At 45.9% G+C, this 6,705-nt stretch overlaps 1 pseudogene; it reads left to right on the top strand.

The window, feature by feature from the left end:
* Positions 1 to 5,462: 5,462 nt before the first annotated feature.
* Positions 5,463 to 6,233, top strand: LOC119054733 (ADP-sugar pyrophosphatase-like; annotated as a pseudogene).
* The last annotated feature ends 472 nt before the right edge of the window (positions 6,234 to 6,705 follow it).

Below are 6,705 nucleotides of genomic sequence, written 5' to 3'. Positions count from 1 at the left end.
GTTCCTGTACTTCTACTTTGGAAACATTATCTTTCTCAAAGGTATGAGTTAATGGTGGACAGATGGTCTTTTCCTGTGGGGGGCACCCCCTGCATACCCCCCACCCCCGGGTTGTCTTAGATGAGAATAAATCTACCAAGACATGATCTGTTTGGGGAGGCAAGGTAACCAGTCTCTCAGAGGAGCAAGGTTCTGAACGTTTCCTTTCTTGCATTTTTATTGAGTTCAGCTCACAGATACATAGTATGCACATAAAGCTCATCAACCAATGTCCAAAAAGCTACAGCCATGAAAAACTGATATCATTTACAGATAATAGTTGAAGAAACACAGGGATTGTCTCTGGTCAGGGTTGGCTTTAGCTCAGGAGTCTGTTTCATAGCAACAGTGCTGAGCAAGCCTCAAAGGAAACAATGTATATTCTTTCTCTGGCCAGATTCACCCCCAGGAGGTGCCTGTTCCAGTACAAGGTTGCAGCTGCCTCTGGCATAGTTCCCAGGCTGAGTCAGGCCGGGAGAGCAAAGCAGCTAAGAGACTAGGAGACTTTTGCAGAAAGACTGAGGACTCAGGCTATGACAAAGCCAAGGGGTGAGGGCCTTTCTGCCCCTTCTCTGTAGACCCCTAAATTCTTCCCTGATGGCCCATAGTGACTGTGCCTGTCTTAGGTCACCCCTCCTCTTTTGAGGGGTCTTACCCATATTGGCTTAACCAGTCATCCTCCCAGACCAGGCAGGGGGAAGTGAGGGAGGCAGGGGCTGCGCTCCTGCCAGGAGAAAATGTTCTGTCTCCTTAGTGGCTCATGTTCCAAAGCCTTTTCACTCAGCTCTAGCCATGGGCCCCTTTTAGTCCATTAGTGAGGCTACAGTCCCTGAAACCAGGCAGGACAGCTCCCAACATTCTCCCAATGCCATTAACTACTTGTCTAGAGATAAGAGTTACCCTGACTCTTGTAGGGAAGACAACTTACTTATACACAACCACCAATAAACCATAAAGTATGTGTTTTTTATCATTGCTCCTTACCTACATGGGCATTTGTGTGCCGAATCATTCAGTGGCACTAAGATCCCACCTTTAGAGAGCAGATAAAAACCCTCAGGACGAGGGTGTGCTCTCTCTTTCTCTTGAGTAGGCCTGTGCCTGTCCCCATCCTCTTTCCCCAGCCATGTCCTCTCTGTCTTTTCCCCAAGCTCTAAGGCCCCTTCTTTTGTCTCTATAACTTGTTTCCTAAGCCTACACAGACCAGGTGACTTACTTCTTTCTGAAACTGTGACTTTCTAAATAGACCTTCTCCTTCGATGTGAGTTCCTTGGTTCTGAGTTCTTTATTTGCTGAATGCAAGTACCAAATTTGCCGAACCGAGGTATGCTACCATTCTGGTGACATTTCACTGCTAACACTCACATGTTACTTCTTTAAACATGTCCCTCTCCTCCTTTGAACTTGCTAAAGGACAGCTGCAAACTTTTGTAGTGGAAGTTGAGATCTGTATGACTGGGGTTCCTAGTTGCAAGGAACCAAAGCTTACATTGTATAATTTATTCTCACGGAATTCCCGGTAATAATGTTGAACTAGATTTGGAAACTGAGCAGGGACGAAGGTAGCAGGAAGGACCACAACCAGAAAACAAGCCACAAGCCCTGTCTAGCGAGGACTCTTTTGCCATTGCAACTGCATGTTTCACTACCACTGGACACTGGCTGCTGTTGGATTAGGATGGTCAGATAAAATACAGGATGTCTACTTAAATTTAAATTATAGATAAACAGTGCATCATTTTTTTAGTATAAGTATGTCCCATGCAATATTTAGGATATAGTTATACTAAAAATACTAAAAAATCATTTGTCTTTTAATCTGAAATTTAAATTTTTATAGTTTCACTTGCTAACTCTGGCAGCCCTACACTGAATGTACCATTGTTATTGCCATTGTTCCCTGGAAACAAGCTACCACCTGCCACTCAAGTGGATTTTCCAGGAGGTTCCTGGCTTTTTGCATCACTGGGCTCTCAACAAACCTGGCTGAGACAGTTACATGTGATGGGTGGAGGTTCTGTTCCTTGTCCCTGTTCTAGCTGGGACACAGGTCAGAAAGCTGATGGTGTTTCGATTGTCAGTGGAAAGTGGCCTCTGTCTTCTACTGTGTCTTAAATTTCTCAGACACAAGGTGGGGGCAGAAGTGAGTTTCAGATATTGAAGGAGAAAAAAGCTAAATGCCTACCCTATTTTCTCTTGAACATACTTGCCTTGTCATTGTCTGGTGGCCTGTGAGTTGGGAGCCAGGCGTGATAATATAATTCTCTTTGCCAGTGACTGGTTCGAGAACCCAGATCTCAACCTATTAGCACACGGCATGTCCTTGGCCACAAGGGGTTGTTTCAGGATTGGGCACCTGACCTAATCTGGGTGAGAGAAAGTTTGCTAGAGGATTCTAGAGGAATTTATTCTCGAGATCTGCATTAAAAAATTATCTTGTCTTCCTCCAGTTACTGTTTTGTGTGGTTGTGAAGCCTGGAAATTCAGCATCCGTCTTGCCTCCAGCCCGAGATGAAGAATGGATGGAGAAAACGAGGGCAGACAGCATCGTGGTAACTGCAGAGACGTAGAACTGGAACCCTGGGTTCAGTCCCCCAGTGCCCCTTACACATCAGAATGCCCAGTTATGTTTAAGGAACCCATTTCTGTTTAAGAAGCGTCAAGTTGGGTGTTCTGGTACTCACAGCCAAAGCAGCCCAGCCGAAAACAGAATCCGTGAATGTGGGAGCCATTCTTGTAAGCTTAGCATGTGTGGAATTTGTGAAAGTTCAGCATAATGTGTTTTGACTGAACTAGAAATTATTGCTATTATGAAATTGTGAGGCAAAGATTAGCATTTAAATGAATGCTATACAGACAACACAAACAACTGGAGATTTGCTTCATGAGGCTGGGGAAAGAAGCAGCTTCCGGTTATTGCCAGCTTCTTGCTCTTTTCACCGTGGGGATGAGCCAACCTCTCAGGCAGTCCTCTGGGAGGACGGAAACATTTAAATTCCTGGAAAGGGCCATAGTACAAACATAAATAGTATTTTAGGAAACTTTACCCTCCCTCCTTCTTTCTCCACTGGGAGAGAGAGGACAGCTATGGCTGGTCCTGTGTCGCGATCCCCCCCACTACTTTGGTTACCAACACCCTGCTTCTCCTTTAGATAACTCTCTCTCCTCCATTCCACGTAATCTTGTTGGAACCGGCCATCCGGGCACCATGCTGCTCCTCCCACTGAACCCAATGGCAGGCCTGTGGCTGCAGGCCATACAAGAATTCAGCTCTCTAGAGAGTGATACAAGAGGGAAAAAGCACTCATGTCGTCCCCAAAGGGGCCTGGTTTTTGCCTTTTCTGAGGCTTGATTCTGCTGCCGTCCCACCCCCCTACTCCCCAGTGGCTTGGACTGAGTTCTCTTGCATGTTGTCAAAAACCTTAGCTGATATTCTACACCCAACAATCTCCAACACAATCGAGCCTTTATTTAGGAGTTGCTTTTTAAAGACTTTATTTATTTTTAGAGAGGGGAAGGAAGGGAGAAAGAGAGGGAGGGAAATGTTGATTGTGAGAGGGAAACTGATTGGTTGTCCCTCACATGTGCCCTGACTGGAAACCCAACCCACAACTGAGGCATGCGCCTGGACCAGGAATTGAACTGGCAACGTTTTGCTTTGCAAGATGACACCCAACCAACTGAGCCACACCCATCAGAACACGAGTCACTGTAAAAATTTTTAGTAGGCATGGGTAACTATAAGCCTGATATAAGCCTGTTTATAACATGTCATGTGCTTAAACTACTGCATGATCAATTGCTAACAAAAACTTTACAGGGGACTAAAGTATAGGAAGTTAAAATGTATGTTTAAGATGAAAACCCCACGTAAATAGCACTTACTGTGTCCAAAACATTGTTTGTTTAATTGTCATTATGACCTAGTGATGTAAAAGTATCATTGTCCCCATTTTACAGATTTTGAAACTGGAGCACAGACAGGTTGAGTCACGTAGTTAAGGGTACACAGCTCGCAAGTGGTGAGTGAACTTGCAATTCAAACCGTGCCGCCCGGACTCCAGTCCAGGCCTTTATCCACCATGTAAGGTCTGGCATCATCAGAATACTGAGACACGAAGTGCAAAAAGGACTTCTAATGAATAAGATTAGTTATCTGCAAAAATGTCTTATTGACAGAATATCTTCCAGTCCGGAGGCCAGAAAGATAAACAGAGCTGGCTGAAGCCCCTGGACTCCTATGTTCAACCTGCAGAGAAATGGAAACTGCCTGGGCTTTCCAACCACAAAAATCCTTATCCAATCAGTTAGCAAACATGAACTAAGTCCAAACACCTGCTACTGTTTCCTTTTCACTATTGCCAGGTGCTCCATGAACAGCCTGGGATCAATAAGTAATTACAATGGAGGCAAAAATGATACAATTAATTATATAACTTTCACCTTTAAGTTTATTCCCATTAAAATGCCCCATAGTTCCGGAAAGGCTGCTATAGAAAAGGAAAGACTGGAAAACCAAAGCCTTTCTTCTTTCTTTTCTTTCTAAATTGTCTGTTTGTTTATTTATTTATTTAAGCGAGAGAGGGCAAGGGAGGGAGAAACAGAGGAAGAAAAAAGGCCAGTGGGTTGCTCCCCTTCTGTGCCCTGACTGGAGACTGAACCTGCAACCCAAGCATGTGCCCTGACCAGGAAGGAACTGAACCAGTGACCTTTTGCTTTGCGGGACACGACCAACCAACTGAACCACCCAGTTAGGGCCCAAAGCGTGTCTTACCGCTGACTCAGCTAGGAGTCAGATCCCCACAGTGAGAATTCTCTCATCGCACCACGATGAACTCTAGTAATGGCTGTGGAGTTACTCATCCATTCATTCCACAAAGTGCGTGGAGTACCTGCTAAGGGCCCAGCACTGTCCTGGGCACTGGGGTTATGACGGTGAACGAGCAGATGACAGTCCTTGCTCTCAAGGGCACTGGTGTTCTAGTGAGGAGTTGTACTTCCACAGCCACGTAATAATTGAAAAAGCGTGGATCTCCCTGGCTCCTGATCATTTTTATTACTACAGTGAATGAAAGAATGAGTTCATCTGAGGGCTGTGCTGAGTCTGTGCATCTGTGCAACATCAGTTGGCCTGGTCCTGCCTGAGGTACCCAAGGGAGGATACTGGGGCTCAAGAACGCCACTGTGGCAGAGGCAACAATGTCTGCTAGGAGATAATGAACATGTGTTATTGTGTACCCCAGATTTCACATGTATAAACCATGCACTTTACAGTATAACACACTTAATTGTCACCATCACCGAAGGTCTAAAAGCAGTAGCACTGTATCTCCTGAGACTGCGGCCTTGGGCTCATCTTTCTTCCTTCATGCCCCTCCCAAATGAGTACCCTGTCCCCCACCCCAAACACACACACCTGGGGCATGAGCTTCTTGCCTGAGGATGGTAAAACACTAGTTCAAAAATGGAAAAATCAAGAATCAATGGATTCTTCTCAAAATACTGATCAGTCTTATTTCAGGGAAGTAAATTTCAACAGGAAAACAGGTCAAGCTTGTAAAAACAACTTACGTGGATCCCACTGAAAAACAAGAGCTTGGGAAACTATGACGTGTGCCACCAGGGAAGGACAGTCGGCTGGTGGTGTGAGGGTTATCTCAGTGACAAAGAACCCAGCCCTGGGAACGCCTCCTTCTGGTGAAGCAGTTCTGACCACCAGTGGCAGGCTGCCCTCTGGAATTCCCTGAGGGGGCCACAGGTGATAATGAAAGCCCAGAAGCAGCTGCTCTTTGCCACGGGCAGGGGGTGGGGGGGCGGGGTGTGTGAAAAGAAACTAACTATCAAGGTCATGTGGCTGAATACTCTCCAGCTGTACGTGTGCATCCAGGTTTGTCAGACTGAACCACACACATGGAGACAGTTACTGCTGATGGAGACTGAGAATGTCAAGACCAAAGCCAAAACCAGGGGATGGAGAATTTGTGCAAGCAATTCCTTTACCAAAGAATCGGGGGCCGCAGAGACTCGATGCTCTGGTGGCTAAAGGCCACCCATGGATGCCAGAGTCTGTTCTGTGCTCTGGTGCTGAAACGTACAAACACAAAGCTAGTCTGAGCGCCCTTCCTGAAATTCAAAGGCCAAAGGCCAGTGGTCACATGCTTTTGCAAGCAAGACTGCTGGGCCTCCTTCACTGAGACTTGGTATTCAGCTTAGTTTAATGTAGATTGAAATCAGCTGTTTCATGAAATAAAAACAACACAGAAAGCAAGCAACCAATCAATCAATAAAATTTGCCAAACCACCTATTTTGACTTAAGTGTTCCGAAATTGAGGGGCATCTTAGAAGCCATGGCCCCTCGTAGCTGCTGACAGAGGGTCGGAGTAATGGGGATGTTGCCTGCCATATCACACTTGGGCATGGTATGAAAAACAACATCACGTTTCAGCATCTCAGGTGAGTTACAAACATTGTTGCTACTGCATGTGTTCAGGTACTCATTCTTTATAATGTCTTCCCGGTGTTTGTCTGCAGCCTCTGTTGGCACCTGCCAGGAAGGTCCTCTTGCAGCACGGATGCCAGGGGCAGGGGAGAAAGTCCCCCAGATACGTCCGGGAGCAGCTGAGGCCTCGTGTGACTGATAAATACACCTCAAACGTTTCTCTCAG

Source organism: Artibeus jamaicensis, unplaced genomic scaffold, assembly GCF_021234435.1.
Source record: "Artibeus jamaicensis isolate MK-2021 breed Jamaican fruit bat unplaced genomic scaffold, CSHL_Jam_final scaffold_1964, whole genome shotgun sequence".
NCBI lineage: Eukaryota > Metazoa > Chordata > Mammalia > Chiroptera > Phyllostomidae > Artibeus > Artibeus jamaicensis.
The sequence above is the reverse complement of the archived record's forward strand: the minus strand, read 5'-3'. Positions and strand labels throughout refer to the sequence as shown.